Here is a 26481-nt window from a genome sequence, read left to right on the forward strand (position 1 = left end):
TTTAGAATATGTTTGTATTACTAACACTAGTATTAATTTGCCAATATCGTATTCACATAGCCCCAGTGGCTTCAGACATCTTCAAGAGCAGAAGCCCCCACTCTGACACTTATAGCTTGTTATATGCATTCTCTGAAACATTATAAACACTGATGAGTTATACATGTCAGTAGTTTTATATTTTTCTCTTTGGATTATTTGATATCACATATGGAGCCAATAACAGAGTCTTGAATGGAGTAAACTTAAATGGGCTTTACTATTTTAAAGTACTCGTATTTGGACTATTATTCATATAAGTACTAAAGAAGAATATGAAGGGATACTTAAAGATGTTACATAACATACTTGTAAATTCAGAAAACTAGGGTCTCTGCCAGGCGGTAGTGGCGCACGCCTTTAATCCCAGCACTCGGGAGGCAGAGCCAGGCGGATCTCTGTGAGTTCGAGGCCAGCCTGGGCTACCAAGTGAGTTCCAGGAAAGGCGCAAAGCTACATAGAGAAACTCTGTCTTGAAAAACCAAAAAAAAAAAAAAAAAAAAAAAGAAAGAAAGAAAAGAAAAGAAAAGAAAACCAGGGTCTGAAGAGATGTCTCGGCGTTCGGCGTTATTGCAGAGGACCCTGATTCTGCTTCCAGCACTCATGCCAAGTAGCTCATAACCACCTATAACTGCAGATCCAGAGATCCAATCTCTGGACCCCAGGAAAAACTGCACTTATATATGGGCATAACCACACACACACATATCTGCATATGTAAAATAAATATTTTTAAAAATTGAAAAAAATCAGACTGTGCCTTTTAAAAACTAGGACTAATAATTCATCATGTTGGCCCTTGATCATTAGAATTGATAACTTTTCAATTTATATTGACCAATTGCATCAAGTATGAATTTATATTGATCCTATTGAATATAGTAGGCATTCAATAAAATGACTGAAGAATTATCTGATTGACAGGGACAGTAGGTGAATTTAAATGAGTAAGATGAATTTTGAGAGGTTGAGTTTATTAATGCATGATTGACACAAGTACATGTGATAATAAAGATTTGGTTCTTGATGATTTCAATACCCAAATCTGGATCTCCTAAATAGGTTCTATCACCTAGTACTTTTCCATCACATAAATAAAACAGCACATGTAACATGCCACTGTGAAATGCTGAAGTCCTGTAGAATGATTATTTGAACAATGAAAACCAGCTTTCAGTCCTTTGATACTTCCTGCCTTAGGATGTGGAACATTCACTTTAGTGATTCAGATTCCTGCAGACCTCTTTACACAGCGATGTAGAAATATCTGCAATCCAAATGCGCTACAGTGCTCCCACTACATCACTGTGACAAGTTTTAAATCTTTTTGGTAGGGAAAAAACCCTTTCTCTTTCACTGAAGACTATGGAAACACTCTTTAAAGCATGGGAATATGGTCAGTTATCCTTTTCTAACAGGTATAAGGCAGGCAGTAGGAATAAGTAGTTATTCTGAATGCCACGACTACTGAGAAGAATCAAATACATGCATGTGACCGTTCATAATTACAAGAAGCATGTCAAATTAGGAGCCACGTGGTGAATTTCTTGATGGTTACCATTATTGTTTACCACGTTTGTTACCATGTAGCCTCAGTTCCCTGTGGGTAATGATAGGAATCAATTCTTATACTTTTTTTTTTTTTATCAAGGATCAAAATGTAATGTTTGTAAAGAGGTATCTCTGCTACTTCATGACCCTATGATAAAACAAACAATAACCCAAAACAGCAGAATGCTTTTTTTTTTTTTTCGTTGTTTTGGAGTTAAGACATCCTAAGTCAAAGAATAAGCAGGCTTGGCACTTCTGGACTTCAAGGAATAGTATGTGCCACACCTCTGTCTCTGTTGTTTGCTGGAGATCCTGTGCAACCCTAGGCATGCGGGTTATCAAGCAAATTTTGTGTCCTCTAATAAAAGGAAATGTAATTCTTAAATTCTTCATAATTTTTTCACACAATTGGCAACTCTCCAAAGATTTCTCAGATGGACATGTGTGCATATTTCATCCAATCCAATCCTACTAGTTTTTCCTGGTAACAGTTACTACAGCAATGTCATACATGGAAACAATAGTCACATCTAACATGTAAATATTTTTATTTTCTCTGCATATCATGGAGTTGATGGACCACTATCAAGCAAACATAAACAAAATATTAAACTACATGTCGTCTTCATTAATAATTTCACCCACCCTTACCAGACAGGGAAGAAAACACACCAACATAAAAGAGATTGTGAATCCCATGCCTTACTCAGATGGTCCTACAATAAAGTTGTGGATTGTAAAAACAGAACTACAGACTTTTTGAAGGAATTCATGTTCTGCCTACTTATATTTAGGGACTAGAGTATTTTTGTCAGAAATATCAGCTTGTTATGCAGAATCAGCATGAGATTCTCTGATCCAACTGAACTCAGAGGTAAACAGTCTGGAACTCAATTTGTTTCACCGCCTGAGCTTCAGAATCTTGATCCAAGTAAACATATTCAACAAGGAATCAAATGTTAAACTATATGGGTAAACAATATCTTGAATTTTGTTTTCAAATTCTTAACTATCTTAACTATTCACATTTAATGAAATGTTTATTTAAAATATTTCCATTGAATTAGAAATGAAAACTATTTGAAATTTACTGAAATTGTTATTAGTAGCAATTTTACAGCCATTGCTAATATGACTATATTCGTGATGAAAAAAAAATCAGAGGGAAATTATGTTCAGATGATGTGGGAATGTGGATAGTAAAGGTGTTTTAGAGATGAGGGGACCGCATAAGCATTTTTTTTTCCTTTGGTTAGGGAAATTCTGATTCTTACAGCACAAGGCAAAAACAGTCAACACTGGATCATTGTTTCATAAATTAAAGAACATTTGTTAAAAAGAATCCTCTTGAGTATGGGCTTGCTTAGTAGGTGATGGGTAAAATCAGTGCTAAATCATATGGGGTCTGTATGCTTCTCCAAATCTTATCCAAATGTAGGTATAAAAACTAGACTAACAGCTCTCTAGGATATTGTTTCTTGGGATATTTCCAGTATGTTCTATGTTCAGCCAAGACATAAAAAATATTCAATGAAAGTCTATTATGATATTTTATGTGAAACTTGAAAATGTAAAAGTCTCATTTACTTTTCTAGTGAATTGTTTTTAAATTTGAAATTCTGAAGTTTGGTGAGGCTGATAAAACACTTCAGTCATAAACTTCAATTTATCTACTCTATTAAATTTAAGTAAAGAAAATAAAGATTAATTTCTATCCTATATAATATTTTACAGGATTTTTATAATAGTGTCTTTGTAACTTTAACATCAACTTCCATTTTTAATGTCCTGATATATAAAAATTCACACATGCACACATGCTTAGATGTTCACAAAGACACTCTAAAATAAATAACCAGCCCCATTGCCTCATATCAGAACTCTACCCAAACTCTGTTTGTGATCCATTTATGCATTGTTAAATTACATTACCTCTCTGGGTTACACTGAAATCCCAACCAATTTTCTTTTGAGTTCAGTTATTTCTCATGTCACTTTCTGTCATTTTGCTTGTTGCTTTATTCACATTTCACCACACCTTGTCCTTTTACTCTACTATACTTAAATCCTTTTTTAACAGTATTTTTCCCTAAACACATTCATTCTCATCTTGTTTCATATATAATGACAAGGGGGATAATTTCCTAATCGGTTATTAAAATTTTTAAGAATATTTAAAGACAAGTATTAAGTCATGTATTCTACTATAATGTACTAAATAACAGAAGTCTGAAATAAGTAAGATCAAGATGTTTTTTCTATTCAAATTTTTTATTAAATATCAGTCTCATCACTACAATAATTTCTCATTAAAGTATGTATAATTTTGCTAATAAGTAAAAGAAAATCCTATGAAAAAATAAACCACCTCTCTACAAGTAAGTTATGTGAAAGGTGAGAGATGCACTGATATTGAATCAAACATTCTCTTGTTATTGTTGTAGTGGAGGTGTTAGTGGGTGGTGGTGGTGCTGGCAGTTGTATTATTGTTGGTGATGGTGGTGGTGGTAGTGCTGTTGGTGTTGGTGCTGGAGGTGGTGGTGGTATTGGTGGTGGTGGTAGTGGTGGTGGTGGTGCTTTTTTGAGACATGATCTGATATTTGTAGTTAAGGCTGACCTTCAAATTGATATATTGACCAAGGTGGCAAAAAACTGGTGGTAATTCTCCTGTGTCAGTTTTCATAGTGCTAGGATTATAGTCAGAAGCTACTACCCCTGCTTGGATCAAACAACCTTTCTTTTTCATTTCTAAGATTTGTTAGGTGTGCAGTGTTCTGACTGTGTGCATGCCTACACACCAGAAGACAGCACCATATCTCATTATATGATGGTTGTGAGTCACCATGTGTTTGCTAGGAATTGAACTCATGACCTCCGGGAAGAGAAGCCAGTGCTCTTAACCTCTGAGCTATCTCTCCAACCCCCCAGCCTTTATTTTTCTATCCCATTTGTCTTTATACTAGCCTGATGAAAACCAATCAGGGCTAATAAAGACATATTGGCTTTTGTAACTTTAGGTATAAGAAAGTATTTCAATAAATAATTCTTTGAGCTATTTTCTTAAAATTAAAATAATGTATTATATTATGAGACAATTCTTAACTTTAGATGTCCTTAACTCTTGGTGGAACCCTATCACTATACTGGATTGTATTTCAATGACGTGTTCAGACATATAAGACTAGAGTAATGACTGTCTATTGGCATAGAAGGTTTGTTTTTCAAATTTCCTTGTGAAAAAATTAATAATAACCATTCCAGTTTGTACCGGCTTAAAAAATTAGTCTACGTAGAAACTGGCCTGAGGATTCAAGACAGATTGAATCGAGTCCTGCTTTCAACCATAAGAGATGTGTGACCTTGAGTCACAAGCTCTCAGGGATGCTTTCCTTGTGTGTGCTTTTAAAATAGGTTTATAGTATAATTGACCTCAGGATGTCCTAGCAGGACTCAAAGGAGATGATGCACAAAGTGTCTCACATATCAATTATCGTCACCATCATTACCATTAGGACTAGTTGTTACAAACCACTTAAATAAGAAAGTAGCTCTCACCAACACAGGGCCATAGATGAAATGGTTCTGATTTTTAAATGCAAATCATTCTCATTCTGATTATTTAATGCATTTTATTGTCAAAAAGAATGACATGGAAAGGTCTGAAGTTTCCATGGGTTAAGTTACCTGATATAATGAGGAATATGCAGAAATACTCACAATGGCTACATTTTTTCCCAAACAGTTGGCTTCAGCCACATTAAGAAAAAATGCTCAATTGCAGAGTGTCAATCTTCCTGACAGTGTAAATCTCCTTAAGGCAATTTAATTCAGATTAAAAAGATAACCTTGGCTTGTGTAGTCAGAATAAGGGATCTGTTTCAAATCTGTCACGTAAGCACTATCAATAACCCACTATGACCCATGATTGAGTAGTTTTAATTAAGTTCTCTTAGGATATTTCGAGAGGGATATTAATCCTTCGTTAATAGTTAAAAATGAATATTGCACATATCTCTATAACTTTTGGAGTTTGGACATCCTTCCTTTTTTTTTTTTAATCAAATTTATCGTTTTCCTTGCTGAAGAGCAATTCCAGTTGGGGAACTCCGTCTCCCAGGGGCTTTAACGCTACCCCACTTCCAGCACTATAAAACAGAGGCCTGCTGTTTTAATCACGCCTCTCTCTCTCTCAATGTTGTTTGCGCCCTGGTACAGCCCATCTGCCTTGAATCTAGTGCTCCGCTGGGGCTGCACACATCTGCCAGCCAGACTACCTTCGTACACAATTACTCAATCCACCGTAAGGCTCTTTAATAAGAAACAAGTGTGACAACGGCAAGCCTCTTTTTTTCCTTCCCCTTTCTCTCTCTCCTCCTCCCTCTTAAACCACAGAGTCAAATAGCCCTAATAGAGATGAAGCTTGATAGATCCGCCCAGGTGTAGGTGAAATGGTAGAGCCTCCGGGGTAATAGATGCTGTGCTCGCGCTCGCATGCTGAAGTTTTAGTGCTCTGTCCTGACTGGCTCTCCAGCGGCACTGAGACCGGCTGCTCCTTGCCCAGTTACAACAAAGTCAACACGCTTCTGGCTCCTCACGTTTGTGCCTAATCCAGAGGGCAACCTGGAACTAGGTGGGAGCCTCAGATCAGCCGTCGGACTCCAGCTCAAGGACAAAGGACAGCAGATGCAGTAAGTGGAGATTTTATCTTTTCTTCTTTTACTTGGGAATTAATTAAGGGTGTTTACTCTTAGAGAATCCTCTGAAGACCGAGCAAAAGTGAGCCAGCAAAAGAAGCCTGTGTTCTTAGCCCTGTGGATTTGCCAGGCGTCAGTTCACACAGTATCCCAGCTCCTTTTGCAGTGTCTCTGGAACTGCCACTGAAGCTTAACTACTCCACAAGTGACTCCTCATTCAGAAGGTCTGTGGAGTGAAATGTGGTGCTAATAACAAAGCTAATTCGATCCTGTAGCCTGGCATATTAACTGCTATTTCTGGGTGAAATATCCTATATTACTGTCAAAAATGTTGGTAACAAGTGCACTGTCACAGTTCTCAGAAGACAGAAGAAAGTCTTTAGGAAGCCCTATCCCACTTGGAAATGGATTTCAACTTTCATGCCTGACTATATATAGTATTACATCCTTGATAGGTCAATATAAGGAATTTTCCCGTAATAGTTGCTTACCAGATTCTTCCTTGAGCGCTGACTCTTACTAAAGAAGTTATCCTAAAAACCAAAAGTGGTATTAGATTGTAGCTGCAAATGACAATGATAATGCGATTTTATAAGAAACAAACTCAAACCAAAGGTCATTTGTCTAATAGCCTAGGAAGAGATATTAAAAACAGATGTAGGAAATCTCAACTGTGACTTTTTGCTCTTTCATGCTTGGTTTAAAGCAGCCTCCACATTGCGTTTACTTTGCATTTACAACTTTGGATTCACCACTAAACTATGTTTGAACTTCAAGTTCAGATGCGATCTAAGTCAAGCCATGTTCCTTGAGCCCTGCTCTGAATTTTACTTGGCTACAGGGAATCTTTTTACTACTATGCCATATATCTCGATTGTGTTAACAAGCTCACTGTGGTGGACTTTCAGGTGGAATGTCAGCCAGTGTAAAAGAATGTGTTTGCTGTTCAAATGTGTGACACTCTGTGGAAGAAATAAACATAGAACATATATCCTGATGAAGATTCAAGTTGTAGTAATTAATCCTTCAAATATTGCCACACGTGATCAGAAAACAAAGACTGTCATTACATCATTTTTATTTACAGTTTCTTTAATTATTTTTAGTGTAGTTTTTGTGTATTTGAAGATACCATCTGGAAACTATTGTCATTTCATAAAACAATGTGCATGTATACAGTATATAAGAAAACACAGACAAAATGCAATTGTATTTTCTTAAATAATTCCCATTGGCCAATGCTTTGCTTTTGTTTTCTGACTATTATAGATGGACCTCATTGAAAATGATGATTTAAAAACCATGACAGTAGAGCCTTGATAGCTCCTTTGTGTATTTCCAGAAATGATTTAGCCTGGATAAAGTTGCTGCTATGAGAGGTTTAATTAATTACTTTTAGTTAAATATATTTCTTAAAGAATTGCATTTGACATTACTGATGGTAGAGTAAATGCAGTTTAAAAGTCATTCTTCATGGAATACTTCAACCAACAATTGTTGGCATTGAATAGCGGTCAATGTCTACCCCCTACAGGGAGAGAGTCTAATTTCACTATGCCTTCCTCGGTATATGAATGCTACAGAGTACAGTTCACACATATGAATGCCGTAACTGTGTCAGTGATTCCAACAAGTGCCCCTTAATGAAAAGGTCAGCGCCATGATTAATAGGAAGCCTGTTTCAAAGGCTGCACCTCACTTCAGCACTGCATTTAGGTTTGTGTCTTCATGATTTATTCATTTGCCTTTCAAAGTGTAATAAAAATGGAGTGGTCTATATTGCTCATTTTTAACACATTTGATTGTTATTTCATTATGATAACAAAATATCAGTTGGTATGTTTGCTTTAGGAAAGGAAAGAAAACTCAAGTGGAAATCCTATCAAGGCAATAATTGAGAGCACGTGGATGCTGAATGAAAATTTCAGTCTTTATTGGAATAGTTAGACTACACATCCCTTGCTTGGGTTTCACTTAATTTAATCAACTTTTAAGAGGCTATCTGGGAAAAGGTGGAGGAGGGAGGACAGGTTTGATGTTTAAGATCATTAAGACTAAAGACTAGCTGTGTGTTCACAGTGCAGAAGCAACTCAAACACATACTTTCTCACAGAAGTAAATTTCATTGAATTCTGTTCACTGGAGTTAAACAGAATAATTCTAACTCTGCTATTAATCTCAAAGAAGCAGTTATTGAAAATGTATAAGAATGACTTTGTTGTACTTGTTCCAAATATGACCTATGCTTAAAAACATCAAGACTGTCTATCTTAACATTTTAAATTATTTTTTTGACTGAAGTTATATTTTGATAATAAATGCTGAAATTTAAATCACTTGGTACTTAAATATGAAATCCTATATTTTTATTCATGTATGTATATTTTAACCCTGTGGTTTTATTCCTACATGTTTTCAAACATAATTAGATTGTAATGTAATTAAGTAATGAAATAATGCAAACAATATGGTAATTTATATGAGAAAGTCTATAGTTTTGGAAAAAAAGTTTTTTGTTTTCTTTATTTTTGAGAATCATAAATTATATCAAGTTATTTGTCTCTTAAAACTTTTTCTCTTTAAACCTAATCAATTTAATGTGTATAATTTAATAACACTGTTTTTACTTATGATCAAGGGTTTCAGATAGTGGGTGGAGCAAGTGTGAGGACAAGACACAATTTTAAATATAATGGTCACAAAAGAAGCTCATAATAGTCACTCAAAGGAAAGGCAGTATAATCAACTCTGGGCAGTGGTCACAGAGAGTCTTAAATGCCCTATGTGTTACTAATGCCCACAGCTTGCTGCTCTGAATTAGAACTTACCTCTACAGACAGGTATCAGTGAATAATAGTAACTGCACCTACAACGTACTGAGCACCAGACTGGACATTTTTATGCCATTGTTATAGCCCAATAAAGAATGCAATGTTCCTATTTCCATTCATAAATGTAAATGGAATGAGAGAACTTGTCCAGTTGTCCATAGCATGTAAACTGTGGAATGTGCATTATCCTTGCCTTGTGTCAGACTTTCACTATGCTTCCACTGAGGCCTATTCTGTAACAAGCACCCTCCTTCCCAGGGCAAAGTGGTTCTGTCTCTGGCTACTATATTGAAACTACATAAATTTTAAAGGAGGTTACTGATGAAAGCTGTTACTCAGGCAATCTTGTTTGAATGCCAAGCAGTAAGTATGATTTTACACTGTTGCATCATCAGTGGACACTGAGACTCCATGCTACTTTTCAAGTTTTTATTCTATACAAAGACAAAGTTAGAATTGTATCTCAGAGATCAGAGGAAGAAATAATTGTTCTGTAATTTCTCAGTTGCTAAGTATACATTCTTGTTAGTCTTGGGCTTGAGGAATTTGTCTCTATAGGATATTTCTAGCCAGGCTAGAGGATCTGTCAGCAGATAGACTAGTCACAATAGCAGTTCATTCCTGGTCATAAAAACGCATTTCCACCTTTAAGATTGAAGAAAATGAGTTGAGGATCACCATCAATGACTTTCAGGTCCTGGATATTTATTTTTTAAATGCCAAAATTCAAGGTAAAATTTTCATTTATCTGCTAAAACACTTTCTTCTCAACATAGAAAGAATAGTACAGATTGTAATCTTTTTTGAGAGAATGGAAATAAAATATTCATGATTAAAATCTCTTGTATTTCTTGATATAATTTTAACTTTATGAGTCTATATATTATTTCTGAGATCAAAACAAAATAATCATGTTCAAAGAGTTCTGTCTTATTTTCTTTAGTTCATATGATCATATCTTTTAAATTAGGACATTGCTTACTCTATACCCATAAGATATATTAAAGGTGGAGGAAATGAGGATAAAGAACTTAATTGAAAATTGCAACAAATCTTACCCATTTTCCCTACAACACTGAATCACTGTAAGGGCTCTTTTAGCTTTCACATTTTCTTCAGTTTGACAAGAGTTATCTGATGAATATTTTTAAAAATGATTGGCATGGAAGAAGCTATCAACTGTTCTCACATCTTTAACACAGGGAAGAAAACGTGATTTTTACAAATTAATCTCAAGATCCTGAAAGAATGAATGCACTCTGGTGATACCTAAAAGCTGTAAATACTTGAAGGACTGGCAATTACCTTAAACCAGTGGTCAAGATTTTCTCTATCACTATCTTGAGTCGGAGAGATCGCTGGGTTCACTCCATGATGTTAATCTCAACCCCAAGATCCCCTTTGGCTTTCCCAGGAAGCACTTCATGTTTATTTGTAGGAGGCTCTCATTTTCTATCCCTCCCCCATTTCTCTTCTATCCCTGTGTCCTCCTTTCCCCTTCCCTTCCCTTCTTCTCTTCTGTTTTCTCTCTTCTCTCCTCCTCTCTTCCTTCTCTGCTCTGTCTCTCTCTTTCCTCCTCTTCTCTCCTCCCTTCCCTCCACTCATCCCCTCTCCTTCCCTCCCATCCTTTCCTCTCTCAGCTCTTCTCTGTCTCATATCTCCTCTCTCCTCCCACCTTCTCTCCGCTCATGTTCTCTCATCTCTTTCCCTCTCCCCTCTTCTCCACTCATCTCCTTCTCTCCTCTTTCTTTTCCCTCTGCCTCCTTTCTCTTTACTCCATCCCATTCATAGCTTCTCCCTTCCCTTCCTAACTCCACACCCCAATCTTTCCACTACATTAGAGGTGATTTTTCTGTTAGTTTCTTCTTTGTCAAGTTTCAGAGAAATATTGTGAACAGTTACACCTAGACACTGGCTGCTGGACAGATCCCCTGCCCTGATATGGGGAGTTCTCTTGTCTCTGCTCACTCCCACACTTTTATACATCATAGAGCCCAAAATATTAACCACCGCAACCAGGCCAACTTATTATGCATCCTTTGCAGGGTGGACAGCAACCGTTGTTCCTATATGCAGAATTCCTATCCATATCTACAATTAACATCTAAAGTTTGGGTTTTAACCCTGTTTCATACTAAATATTTAGTTCATTGAAATATGCAACCCATTCACAAGCTTGACTTTGAACTTTTAAAGTATATTCAAGAGCTCATTGTCATGACTATGTATTCAGAATAGAAGTTGCAGAAGTACCCTATATGTCAGAATTCAGAGAGACATCTAATTAGCAATCAACTTCTTCTGTTTTATTATTAATGTTACAAACTTTATCTTTGGAAGGAAAGGACAGGAGAATTATCAGATTCCATTGCATTTCTGTCAAAAATCTGATAAAGTGACCTTATTTATGGTGGCATATACACCTGAATTTCACACTAAGACAATGATTTTTCTGGAAAATAATGTTTTCAGTCATGTTGGAATCTGTTTTCCTTATATAAGTCAAATGCTACAAATTATGCACTTAGTTTTGCATATTTAGTTATACTTACCCGAATTACCAAATTAAGATTCTGTGGAATAGTGAGCATGAAATCAAAACATTGTTAGATGTTGAAAAAGTACAATATTGCTTTCAGGATAAAAAGAATATCCTCATGGCATATGATCATATCAAAAAGATTTTGAGATACAGAGAATTTTGGAATTTGGACTTTAGAACAATGTATACTAATGCAAGACTCTTGCAAGACTTATAATGTGTTTTAAATGTAGTATATGATTAAATAGTTGGCATAATTTATGTTGTATTACATAAAACAACAGTATTTTTCTCCTTTGGTTCAAATTTTGTTTTAAGGATTTTAACTCTGAAAATCTTACTTGAGTTCAGATTCTTTTCAAAGCCTAAGTTTAAGTGAATAACTGTCTTCATCTGAAAAATCTTTTAAATCTTTTCCTACATTAGAAGCTTGTGTATGATTCATGGTTGGTTGGTAGTATTTGTTGATGACTTTCTTCTCTGCTTCAGTATTGAAAATTTTTCAAAGCCAACCAAATTTAACACAACACCCACTTTTTTATATCCTACAAATGAGTTCCCAGGAGTGAAGTCTCAAACTGGTCCCAACATAACACCCACTCACAGTCAACACAGGCATAAGTTAAAGAAAAAATTTGTTACTACTGTAGACTATTTCTTAACATTTACATAAAATATTTTCTTATATATCTTTGCTCTCAACTATCTCATAAAACAGTTGAGTAAGATTTATGTTGTACTGCTTAAATAATGAGGAAAGTATATCTCACCATGACTATAACTAGTTTCTTTAAATAGCATGACATTTTGAGTGATATGACCTCATGCACAAACGCTCCCATTTTTATATAAAAGAATATGCATGGATGAATATAGAAGACAAACATTAATTTTATAACTGAGTCTTTAGTAAGATACATTACTTATTTTTTCTCATTTCTAGCAAGAATAGATTTTTCATTTTGGTTTTACACATGAGAACTCTTTTATTTCCATGGATTTTTGAATAATATTAAACCTGTAAAAGTATTTCCAAAGGACTAATCTAATATTGAGAGTAATAAATCTGTAGAGACATATCAAGGTGTTCACGTGCTACACCTATTGTGATAGGAACTTTTTATCCTAGTTTATTAAGTTCTGTCAGAGGAGAGAGCTCAGAGGGCTGAATGCTTCTGTTGCATCATAGTGGTAAAGAATGAGCTGTGTTCGTTTTACATTATCATGGCAAAATGCCCGAGAAACTCAAAGAAGGAAAAATACATTCCAACTTATGGTTTTAGATTTCCTTCTAGAATTATTTGTCCCATTGTTGAGGCTTGTGCTGTGGAAGATCCCCATGGGAGGGGCATGGGGGCAAACCCCTGTGGGAAGCTTACCGGCTGAGGAAGAGAGAAAAAGAGTAATGGACACACAAAGTAACATCTTTTATTGGCATATACCAGTGATCTACTTCTGTCAGTTAGACCCTTATTCTCAGAGTCCATTTGGCACTGAGTTCCTCAGCGGATTAATCCACTGATGAAGGGGCAGCCCTCCCAAACCTATCAGTACCCAACCTCAAGACCACATTGTGTATCAGGCAGTTAATTAATGAGCCATTGAGAGATGTTTCATGTTTCAACCTTAACAGGAACATATGCGATTTATGTATGTGTTCAACCTGGCTTGAGAGCATTAGTGCTGTTTCTGAATCTTCTATTTATATAACACAATGCTGTTTCTTTGGGAAAACATTCTACTTTGGGACTTTCATGCAAGCTCAAAATGGCTTCATTTATCAGAAATGATATATTTCACACTAAAATTTATTATTACATCATGTTTTAAGATAAGCATACTAATTTAATTATGATAGTATAATGAAATTTTGCTTTTGGTGTATGGAAGTGAGCAAGGGACATTAGGCATGTATTTGTAAAGTTCTCCATTTGGCAATATTTCTACTATATATTCCAGAATAATGACTTTGAACATCAACATGTTTTTACTTTGATTAAATACTATGGTGGATTACAATATTTTTTGGTTTTATTTTATTTTACTTTTGTGTTTTTGTCATCTTCTACAAATTCTGATGTGTAGCTAGCTCATACCAACCTTGCGATTCTCCCACAAAGTGATGGTGTCTTAATTAGGGTTTCTATTGCTGTGAAACACACCATGACCACAGGAACTCTTATAAAGGAAAGTGTTTAATTGGGACTGGGTTACAGTTCAGAAGTTTAGTCCATTATTGTCATGGTGGGAAACGTGATGGTATTTAGGCAGAAACGGTGCTGGAGAGGTAGCTGAGACTTCTACATCTGAGTGCCCAGGCAGCATGAAGAGAGAGTAACTTAGGCCTGGCTTGAGCATCTGAAACCTCAAAGCTCACCCCCAGTGACACACTTCTTCCAACAAGGTTACTTACACTCCAACACAGCCACATCTCCCAATAGTCCCACTTCCTATGACTTTATGGGACCATTTTCATTCAAACTGTCACAGGTGGGTTTAAAGGAATGATCAATTATACACAGTTCCGTAAAGTCATATACACAAGCTCCAATAGGAAGGATCTGCTCATCAAAGATTTGGGTTTCTGGATCGCTCTGTCTTCCAGCAGTTTTTCACACTATGTTAATCATTTGCTGGTCTTTGCTGCTGTTGGAACACTGGAGTTTTGTATTATTTAACTTGTAAGTTTAAAAAATAGTACAGATATAAGGGACATCACATGGAGGTCAGAATTCTAGGTCAAAAAGAGGATGTTGAGAATACTATTATAAACTCTTTAAAAATATTGTTTAGAAATTATGAAAATAATTTTAGATTATTACAGAACTCACATGATAGCATTAGTGTGCTTTGGCAGTGACCTAAACAACCAAACCCACAAACACTAGATTTAAAACCTCATTTTTTAGCAATATGAAATGTTTTGTAACAATAGAGACACAATTTCTAAGTTTCCTAAAAGTTGCGAATTAATGGAATTCACTGTTTATCGTGTCTACTCAGAGAGTGACAGCACAGGGGAAAACCAGAGCAGCGGCAGGGCCATGGCCAGCCTCTGTGTTCTGGTCCCTCCAGCTCAGGTATAAGCAGACAAGATTCTTTTGAGGCAGAGAACACCTTAGATCCAAAGCCTCCTTCTCTAGAAATACGGACATGTATTGTAACAAGGGAACTTATTCAAGGAAACCCCTTCCTGGGACTCCCACCAAATATTTATTTACTCTTCTCCTTATCTTGATTCACTTATAGCAGGTCAAGGGTCAATTTTTGTCATTGGTAAATTTTCCTAAGAAATATTCAACTTTATAGTTTTTATAAAATTTCAAAAGGACTAAATCAAGATAGTCAAGAAAATATCAGACTATAACAAAGAAGGACGCAATTAAGCAGCAACATTAGTTGCACTTTTACACTCAGGCCATAGTTAGCTTGACACATCTGGAAAGAAGGAAACGTTAATTGAGGAACTGTCTCCATTGGCTAGCCTGTGGACATGTCTGTGTGGCATTTTATCAATGGTTTATTGATATAGGAAAACCCTGTGGACATGTCTGTGTGGCATTTTATCAATGGTTTATTGATATAGGAAGACCCTGTGGACATGTTTGCGTGGCATTTTATCAATGGTTTGTTGACACAGGAAGGCCCAGCCCACTGTGGATTGTGTTATCTCTGGGCTAGCCTGGGAATGTGAGCCAGTAGACAGCATTCCTCTGTTGGTTTCCAGTTGCAGTTTCTGTCCTGAGTTCCTGCTCTGATTCTGTGAGTGATAAACTGTTACCTGGAAGGACACCGTGAAATATACCCTGTCTTCACCTGAGTTGTCTGTGGCCATTATGTTTCTCACAGCAGCAGAGATGCAATAACACCAAAAGCATGACTTGAGTGTGTTCAGTTATAAAATCATGTGAGGTAAATGATGAAATATAGTTTGTCTTTTAATTTTAAACACGTGTCTAAATATGACTTCAGTTATATTGACCCAAAAGATGAAGTAAACAAGTTAGAAATAAACTTTGACCAGAAGATATATTCATTTCATAAAGATGTTTGCTAATTACTCCTATCTAATAGTGCATTCTAATGATGAAGTTAGTGTCATGAAAAAATTTATAAACTATTCTGGAGGATAATTACATATTTTTATTTGAATATTGAGAAATGGAGGCATTGAGCCTTTCAGTTTCTTGTACTCCCTTCTGTTAAAAGCTTATTACAAGTAAAAGAATTAAAATGCATTTCTTGTAATTTAAATGGATAATAATTTGCTTTAATCTATTAAAGGCAATCTTTATTCTGTCAGCATATAGTCACCATAAGAAAATGGAGCTGATGTAGTGTAATTATCTCAGTAGAGGGAACTTAATTTATCTTGATTTTTATGTAATAAGAGGAAAGATATTAAATGATCTCAAACATTATTTAAAGAAATAGAAGAATTTATTACAAATGCTTTCAATTGTTATTTTGCTACCAAAGCTATAAATCTCCAAAAAATTTGTCAGAGATGTATAAAATTCCCACTCATTCTTTTATCTCTGATACACTGTGTTTTATTTAGCAGATACCTGGATTTCAGACTCAATAGCGGCTAACTGTCTTACCCAGGATAAAAAACACACTCAAGGCATTGTGAAATTTATGTCTTTCACAGAGGCTCCTCACCCGACTCTATAAGAGCTTTGAGATAATGTTTATCTTTTACTGAGTTTGATCCCAACCTGTGAGGCACAGACCATCAATAATGGAGACACATTCAAAAGAGGTGAGACTAAGGAGTGCTTGGAAGCCTGGTAGAACCATGAAAATTTAGGTGGTCATGAGTATGTCCTCAGTGCCTGAGCCCACGTTCCTGTGGACTTTCACTCCTGGCGATGTGGAGGGCAAAGCCATATACAAAACTTAACTTTTCCTAAGCAAATACTAAGTGTCGTGAAATTCTCTTCAGATATACTCTCCCCTCTCTCCACACGTGTCTCAATCCAGGGGCTATCTCCCCCCCCCCCGCCCGACTTTTACCATCCAGGGGCTATCCCCCCCACTTTTACCATCGGTTTCTGAAGTCTTTTTTCCTGGCTTTTGGTTTTTCCAACATTGAACTTCTGCCAATACCAGGGCATCCACTCAGAAAGTTCCATACTTTTAAATGAATTTATTACTTGTCTCATTTCTCTCTTTTCCATTAATTCCATAGTCCAAAGGTCATTCTGTTGGCACACAGTCTCTGCTAGGTACTGGAAGGGAAGCCAGTTAGACACAATGCAGGATGTGGAAAAACACTGTGATGGGACATCATTTTTTTTTTTTTTTTTTTTTTTTGAGACAGGGTTTCTCTGTGTAGCTTTGCACCTTTCCTGGAACTCACTCTGTATAGTCCAGGCTAGCCTTGAACTCACAGAGATCTGCCTGCCTCTGCCTCCCGAGTACTGGGATTAAAGGCATGTGCCATCACTGCCTGGCAATGGGACATCATTTAATAAATGGATTTCTAACACTTTGGTGAGATTTACATTTAAGTAAGAAGATACTTTTAACCCAGAACAATTTGACTTTTAATAATGATTTAACTCAGTTGCACTAAAAAATTCTTAGAAGTGAGTCTGTATATTGTAATTCTAAACGGTCTTATTAAATAAGAAATACAGAGCCAAATAAAGAGTTAGAAGCCCAGAGATCAGGGCAGTAGTCAAGAACTAAGACCGCCTTATCTTGCCACTGCTGCTGTCCTTCCCTTGAGAGACAGAGACCTTCTTCCTGTGTCCTGTCTTTTTATTGCCTTTCTGTTCTGCCTTCTCATTGGTTCTAAACCCAACCATATGACTTCCTCGTCACTGCTTGTCTATACAGACCTCCAGGTCTCTGTGGTTGGTACTGGGATTAAAGGCGTGTGTCTCCATGTGTCCTTGAAAACACAGAGATTCTGCCTGCCATGTGATCAGATTGAGGGTGTGTGCTACCACTACCAGACTTCTGCTTAATGGCTTGCTCTTAGCTCTGATCCCCAGGCAACTTTACTTATTAACATACAAATAAAATCAAATTTCAGCACAAATAAAATATCACCATAAGAGTCAACCCCAGAGCTGAATGCCACTAGATACCCCTACCCGAGATCTCTGTCCCAGGCAGTTCCAGGTCCAGTAAGGAACTGCTTCCTGCCAAGTGCTCTGCCTCCCAAGAGAGATGCATCCCCTAAAAGTCTCTGGTAATTTTTGCTTCCCATTCCAAAATAGCTTTGTCTCTTTTACACTGTAAATATTTTGAATCTAAGTGTGCTAGTCAGATGACATTTTTTCCTCAGATTGATACAAGCTAGAGTAGCCTAAAAAGAGGAGCCCTCAATTAAGACAATGCTTCCAATAAGGTAGTTCATTCTCCTTTCCAGCTGACATTAGTTCCCTGTAGTCCATTGTCTAGGGGTGGACCTTCTGCGAGGAGGAGGAGGAAGAGGAGGAGGAGGAGGAGGAGGAGGAGGAGGAGGAGGAGGAGGAGGAGGAGGAGGAGGAGGAGGAGGAGGAGAATTAGCCTCTCCCAGGGATGAGGCCCCTTATTGCTTGTCCAGTGCCAGAGTGGCCAGCCCTGTAACCACACACACAAGCAACAAAAACTGAACTCAGCAGGTTGTATGTATGTCTGAGCATGTGTGTGTGGTTACAGGGCGCGCGCGCACACGCATGCACGCACGCACGCGCGCACACGCACGCACGCACGCACGCGCGCGCACACACACAGCAATAATAATCAAGGAAAAAGCCTATCAACTTGAGAGGAGGGTGGTATTTGAGGGCTAAAAGAAGGGTACAAGGAGGAAAGAAAGTAGAAAGTATAAGAAAGGGTGGTAATTTTATTTTATTTCACTTAAACATATGTGGGTTTTTTTGTTTTGTTTTGTTTTGTTTTTTTAAAAGCAGCAACAACGAAGAAAATACTTCCATCAGCTTGGCCTGTAGGGCATTTTTTAATGGATGATTGATTTTGGAAGTCCCAGACCACTACAAGAGCAAATGGCATGCTTTCTCCATAATCTTTGCTTTAGTTCCCACCTTCAAGTTCTTGCCTGACTTCCCTTTTGGATAGACTGTAAATGAAAGGGTTAAGTAAAACCTTTTCTTCCCAAATTGCTTTTGTTCATTCATGCTTGTCATAGCTACGGAAAGCAAACCAGGACAGTAAGCAACAGGACAACCTTAGCGAATGAAACTGCACCCAGCACAGTTCTCCATTTCACTTAGAACCCGGTGCTTCCCTCATTAGTGCTCCTCCATTGCAGGCTTTCCTGTGCAGCCCATCACCCCCAGGTCCTGCAGCTCAGTACCCCACATCCTCCGGCCCAGTACCCCAGGTCCTCTGGCCCAGTACGCTTTCCTTTTGAAATTGATCATAAAGTTGGGGAGAGTGAAAAAATTAAGAGAGGCACACAAAGCTCCCAGGCTGGAAAAGAAACTCTTTCACCTGTGAAGCCCTCGTTCCCAGGGGCTTCTGCAGAGATGGACATTTGTCTTGCTTTATCAAATCCCATCCACATAATTAATCATGTGGTCAACTGGGGGCTAGGGAAAGTTTGCCTTGGATTACTGCTGGGTTCCCAAATCTTTTCACTAGTCCAAACCTTGAAACTTTGCCTAGTCTCAGAACATTTACATTGACTTCAAAGTTCCCCCACTAATTGAGTTATTCTTTGGCTTCCTGAATTGTTGTCATGACTTTCAATTCATCATGAGCCTTTCTGTTTGAAAAGGGGCATTGTACACTCCTACTGAGTGTTTTGTTTATTAGTATTATTGTTCAATTACTATAGAAGTAGCACACAATATATATTTAAATGTCATCAATGATTCATGCTTATTTTGCTCGGGATTGTATACATTTTTAAAAGAATGAAATATAGCTCTTTGGAAAACATTTATTCTAAGGTTTATTTAAATATCCTTCTTCACTCCATGAACTCTAGCATGAGATTATCTTTCTGTGTTCTGGGTTTAATAACATGTCATACCTGTGTGATTTATTTCATAGGTTCCTGGTCCTAATGTATTTCATACCTACTTGCAATCTCAATTAGATGTTAATCTTTCTGAATGCAGTCTAAGTCACTTCTGTCTCTTTTTGTGCATCACAGGCATGGCCAAGTAGATGTTCAATAAATGTTTCTGGACTGAAAATTGACATTTGTACCCTATAAAATCAGGTTGAAGGGTTTTTAATTTGAATCCCGATCTTCCATTTGCTGTTTAATTGACTATCAGCTGCAACTGACTGATAGACATGAGAAGGTTTTCTTTAGGTGAACTGGCAGCTTTGTAAATACAGCACTTAACCTTAAGCACTCAGCCATTAACCTTAATCACTGTCCATTAACCTTAGAGTACCCCAGGTTTCTCTCCTTACAATCCCCCAAAACAGACCCCACTCAAAGTGTTTTTGTAACATGAAAAAGACTCGCAGTAGAATGATTTTTATTGTTCTGAGAGTGGCCATAAAAAGGGCATTTCCAACAGAACATTTGAGTCCATTTCATTTTGTAGCTACTAATTAATTTTCCATATGTCCAGAGAGAGATAAGAAGTAGAAAAATTATTTGAGGAATATATTAAGAAGTGTTTGACTAGAGAACAAGTGGAGAGTTCTTTCTAATCACCACTTTATACATGCGGTTGTTAATCACAAGAGAACTTTAGTACTTTGCATAACCCCACAAATTCATGAAACATAAAGAACATTTTCCTATAGCTAGTGCTAAAAATCATGCTTAACATTAATTCCAGGCATAACAATGCTAGTTATTTTAAGAGTAGACTATTTGAAATAATCTCTATTCAATGTTAATTTATAAAAGAGAAAGGATAATGAAATTTTCTTTAAGCATGGCACTTTAGAATTATTCTTATAAGTATTCTTGTCTTGTAACCAACATTATGGAACTAATAATAGACCATTTTCATAATCCTTTAAAATCTACATTATCTATTTTTCTCTATATCTGTTTTATAAAACCATAAATAACTGTCATTGAAATCAAAAGTTTCTTGTAATTAATATATTCAAATGTATTGTGCATTTATTCCATACCATAGATTGTTTTGCCAAGTCTACATCTTCTACCTGTGATGTAGTAAAGTATCATTGCTAAGGTACAAAAGCTTTCTCTGTAATTTTATATGCAATTATATTTCATGACCTCAGTCTTTGGGGTGAAAACAGAAAGTCAGTGAAGTTCCCATTGTATTCTGAATATAATAGATCTTAGGGGGAGGTGGGAGGGTGGCTGTGGTGGGGGAGGGAGAGAGAACACCTTTCGGTATTCAGGAAAGAAACTCAATACTAATGGACTGATTATTTTTAGATTTGCCAAAGTGCTCAGTTTGCTCCAAGTTCCACAGGGAGCTGACACTAGAAGGTGTGAGCCAACTGTGGGCTGAGAGGGGTCTCTCTTGCAACTGATGTCAAGGTACATTTTTACAAATGTGAAATCTCCCTCAACAAACTGGTGTAATGTGAGCACTCCTACCAGAAGTATGTAACCTCAACACTGGGCTGCTGAACTGTTCATTTGGAATTTGGTAGTCACCTAACTAAGGAGGGAAGGAGGAAAGCGATAATTAGGGGGAACTTGGCATAAGAAGTCTCAGGCTCAATGAGTTCCTTTGGGGCAAATAGCATGTCAGTATTGACCATATGCTTTGAGAACTGATCTAATTGCAGAAATTGGAAAATGCTGTCCTATCCTTTTTTTTACTCTTTGGCATGTTTGCCATTTAGACTTGTAATGTCCTTGGAAATGCATAGAGCCTAAAACCATTTTGCTTTTTATTTATAAATTTTTTATAGTTAAACATGTGTGCATGTGGAACAATAGTCTAGACATATCAATATACATTGGCTTTGTTTTTTTTTCACAAAGTGGTGAGAAATATATCCAAGTTCAGAATGTGAGTAACAAGTAGAAGTTAATCTCTGCTCATTTTTCTTTGATGCTTTCTCAACTATGTTTACTTATTAATTGAAACTCAGTGAGGAACCAGATGCTTCAACACAATTTTATGTCATTTCCATTGTTAAGTCATTCATGTGAACACACTAAAGGGGATTCTTAGTCATACTTAAAGCTGTAGGGTAGACACTGTTCCATGATGACTTTTACTTGCATAAGGACATTGAGAATTAGATAAGTATTTGTTAATACAAATGTTAATAAATGTTTTGACAGAGTTTAGATCCTTAAAATCGGATCATATTTTAATTATCTATTTGTTTTCCCTTTAGAGCCTGGAATACTTGTAATTATAGCCCTGTCAGTGAGTCATAAAACTTGACACAGGGATAGCATATTAAAAGCGAAGTAAGCTGTTGATATTCTACCAGCTAGTGTCTTGCCTTGGTCTCTACAGTTCTTCATCTGGATAAATAACGTGTATGTCTTTTCCTAGCCCTGTGTCCCTTCCTCTTTTATCCTGTCCCTTTTTGTGTACTCATCAAAATTTAATATTTATTAGCTAGCTCAATTGTAACATAGCCAAACCATATACCCATTATTGATCACAGAATTTATTTGTATCTTTTAACTCTGGGTATTTAGAAAGTGTTAAGCACTAAAACTTAAAGAAATTCCCTTTGTCCCCCTATACAGTTTTATCTCTGTTTTTATTATATATGTGTGCTATAATTTATATATATATATATATTATATAATTTAAAACATTATATATAATTCAAATCTAGGAACAACAAAGGAGAGAATACATGCAGTATTTGTCTGGTTTTATTAATTTGCTTAACATGATAACCTCTAGTTGAATCTGTTTTCCTGAAAATAACATAGCTCCATTCTTTATTGCTGAAGAGTACTACATGCTGCATAAGTACCACATTTCCTCCCCATACCTCTGAGGTTGGGTATCTAGGTTGGTTCTACAGCTTAGCTATAGTGTATAGCGTTGCAATGAACATTGATGTGGAAGTATCTTTGTGATATGTTGACTTAGAGTCCTTGAGAAAATACCTGGGAGTGTTATAGGTCAGGAATTGATCAGAAGAGGGTAGTATGAGAAGGAATATGATCAACATGCAATGCAATATGAATGAAAGCTTCAGGGAAAAAGCTACAGAATTTGAATAACATGTGATTCTAGCAAATCTGGCTCTACTTGTACATTTTACCTCATGCATTTTATTTGATTCATGTGGAAAATAAATATAAAGCTTACAAGAACAAACACACCCCATAAAATTAATGTTTAAACATTGCAGAGAACCACAGAGTTTAAGAGTATTCTGGAAGTAGAAGTGAGAAAGTTAGGCTATCTCCCTTTCATCCAGGAAGAGATCAATTACCATGCCACACATCATCAGTAGTTCCTTAAGTAAATCCACATCCTTGTGCATGCCATAAATCAGTTAACAAAATATTGCTTGGAACAAATTTCTTAGAAAATAATTGGGAAACTAGACCAGTATAGATACCTTCACTTTAAAAATGAACCATGGGTTGCACATCACATGGCTTTTCCTCCACACAAACTGCCCTTGGAGTTCATTCTGATCTTATTTTATTTGTGTGAGTCAGGTCAGAGCGTCAAGAGCAACTCAATAAAGTCCATTCTGGCATCTGCACGCCTGCCTTTCTCACTTGAGTTTTTCCTCAGATGTTAAGTAAAAAAATGTAAGAAAATGATATGTTTCATATGAGTTTTTAAGCCATAGAACAGCAAGCCAACAAACTGCCACCACCCCAAACCCAATGACAAGAAACAGTGTAACCACTCACCACATTCACACACACCCTCACACTGAGTGGACAAACACATACACACGCAGCCCTAAGGATAAAAAAAAAAAAAAAAGCCACCCAGCCACCCACTACAAAAACAGATTCTAGCAATTAACTAAAGTAGAGATTTAAGGTTGAGTGTATGTACTGAGTGAACGAAAGGAAGGGAGGGAGGGAAAGAAAGACGAAAAGGCAGGTTGGAAAGGAAAGAAAGCACATGTACCTTCCCAGGGTGTTAGAGGAACTGTGCCCCCATCCACCCCCAGGACTCCTGAGATCCAGGTCTCCTGAGGGCAAGGGGCAGAACTCTGGCGCCTCTAGTCCATCAGAGACCTTCAATAAGAAAAAAATGATGTCACAGATGTTTAATTGTTTTTTTCCTCATCCTCTCAATTTCCTTCTCTGTTCTCACATTTTTTTTTTATTTTTAAGTTTCCATTCATTTCTTAGAAACCACTAACATTTATTGAATCTGCCTGAGCCTCTAAAAGAGAAGGAATATACTAACCCAACATAAACGTCGACTCCTCATGGTCCTTTGTACATATTCTCCATCCTTGCTGTGGATGGTGTGTCTTTTTTCCCAGGGTAGTACATGGTGTAGGCATCATCACCTGCACTCACAGTCTCTGGGGACCTGCCAGTGAATAGTGGCTATTAATTAACATTTTACGATGTGCCTCTCACTCTTCAGAGGAAACACACTATATAAATGCCAAACAGTAATAATTCACCTCTGTGCTCCCCTTTGGATTCTGAGTTTACTCCCTCTCACCGTCCTGAGGGGGAAAGAGGCAGCATTTTCTGATTATCCCTACCTAGAGGATAAAGTGTCAAGTGTAAAAGCAGCTTCTAGGAAGAATTGTTGCAAATGTTGCTGGGAACAAAAGAAAAGAGCAGTCTTGGGCAGAGCTGGCTGAGGCAGGAATTCACCCACCAGAACTGCCTGCAACTGGGGAATGAAGCAGAGATTGTCCGCCCACCCCCCACCCCCACCCCACCACCCCACCCTCCACCCTCCACCCCCGACAATTCCTTGAACTGTACCAGTCCTTCCCTAGTCACAGAAAGAGCCTGCACATGGAGAAGGCCTGTCTGGGTTCACTGTCCTAACACTCTTTCGGAGCTCTAGTCTTGGGTTTACTTTCTCATTAATACCATTTGCAATGTAAGTCCAGTCTGAGCTTCTTATCTCTTTCTACTGAAAACACTGTGAAGGATGATTGTTCTGCTCAGAGAAGTGGCACTTGCTATTTTATATTCTCTAACCATATTGGTGTGTAGTAATATATCATATCCAGAGACATCAGAAAGAAGCTGTCCTGTTCCAAGGCCAAGAGATAAGCAGTGGCTGAGGCAAGCTACTCCTACTTCCTAGTAGAGAGGAACACACAGGGCAATGCAGGGGCCTGAGGTAACCTTGGTTTCTAGCAATTTCCTGGATGCATTTCAGACATCTGGTCATTCCTTCAACAACGTATGAAAAAAATTACATCCATATTAATATCTGCCTCCATGTGGCAGGGTTAACATTTGGTTTTTCTACTTTTTCTCCCCACTTAAAATTTTGCTCTTAGGACCAATAATTTTTATCATTTTCACAATTGAAAGGTTTTTAACTATCATGTGAAATTTGTTTCATAGTTTCCTCCCATCCTGACATTTATGTCCAACAACTTGAACAGAAATTAATCCATTATATTATACTTGGTTCAGAATATAGAATTTTGATGTTTTCCAGCACTTGCTCCTGTATATGATTTTGGCCATTAGGAGTTATAATTATGGAAAATAATAAAGTTGTTAGACAAAGATTCATGGTGAAAACTTTTACAGAATAGAAGGGAAGGAAACTGCTACTTCCGGATTCACCTAGATTTGTACTCACGTAGCTTTCATCTCAGTAGCTCTGCGCCTAAAACCTATGTGACGGCTCAAAGCAATCCAGAGCTCCTGGCAATGCTACAGAAGAGATCGTGACCTGTTCAGTTCCCAAGTTCCTAGTACACAGGCAGTGCACAATCCAGTTCCTATGCTGTGGCGACTCTCCCTGGCCCTACCATTCTACCCTGAGAGCACCATGGACGTTTATCGTCTGCCGTCATGGACAGACAGTGGTCTTTCTTTAATACCAACATTTCATTACACGTAGGATTTAACTATTTAACCATAACATTCAGAAATGGTTTCCTGTTGTACCCTTGCTTCATTAGCCTGAACCTTCCAGTGATATGAGGTGGTGCAATTGTCATAATAATGTCTAAAGGGGAGAACTTAAGAGCAATTTACATTTTGCACATGAAAAGCTACATTTAGCAGAAAACTTTTATTTCCCTCTAAGGTAATTTGAACTCAGGCAGCCACAGGACATTGTTTGTGAGGGGAAGACAAGAACTTATTGACGAAGCCTGGCAAGTGTGCTGAGAAAGGTTATCACGGAAAAGTCAGGCAGAAAAGTGGAGCAAGCAGGCTCCCGACAAGAGAAAATGGAAACCCTGTTGGTATGTTTAGCTTAGGTTTTAAAATTAAGATTTTTTTTTTAACATCCACATCTGTATCTCAACTTCTTGGCCCAAGCCTACATCTTGTGAAAGCCATTCCTTAAAGACAGCCTGTGATAGCATGGTACAGTGGAGCAATAAAACTCAAGCTCTGCCTTGTAATCCTGCTCCAACCTTCCCTTTTTACTTAAAAACAAAACCAAAACAAAAGAAAAGAAAACAAAGCAACCACTTATATGTTTTCACACACATACACCCACCTATTCCTTTTTTTTCTATAGTGGCCATATATTAATATTTTATTATGCACTGGACACTCAGTTTGAGGTAAGTAATCCCAGGAGCTACTTGCTACTGTTCGTTGAGTTGGCCTTTTAAAACTCTATTAAATTAAATTTAGTCTGCTGATCAGTGTCAGGTCAGTTCAATTAATAATGATCCTGAGCATTAACGTCACGTATTAAGGGGAAAATTTGAGAGTCAGGTGATGTGGAGGTTGGCTGATCCTAAATGTAATCTTTACAATTATAAGTAGCAAATTTTTATTGGAACAAGG

At 37.1% G+C, this 26481-nt stretch overlaps 1 protein-coding gene across 1 annotated transcript in view; it reads left to right on the forward strand.

Moving 5' to 3' along the window:
* The first annotated feature begins 6027 nt into the window (after positions 1-6027).
* The window catches only part of Sema3a (semaphorin 3A), a 462166-nt gene continuing 441712 nt past the window's right edge, over positions 6028-26481 (forward strand). Inside the window, exon 1 of the mRNA XM_016008089.3 lies at positions 6028-6278. The gene's annotated coding sequence lies outside the window, so the exon portion shown is untranslated. The remainder of the gene's footprint in view (positions 6279-26481) is intronic.

The sequence above is a fragment of the Peromyscus maniculatus genome, chromosome 3 (genome assembly GCF_049852395.1).
Source record: "Peromyscus maniculatus bairdii isolate BWxNUB_F1_BW_parent chromosome 3, HU_Pman_BW_mat_3.1, whole genome shotgun sequence".
Lineage (NCBI taxonomy): Eukaryota > Metazoa > Chordata > Mammalia > Rodentia > Cricetidae > Peromyscus > Peromyscus maniculatus.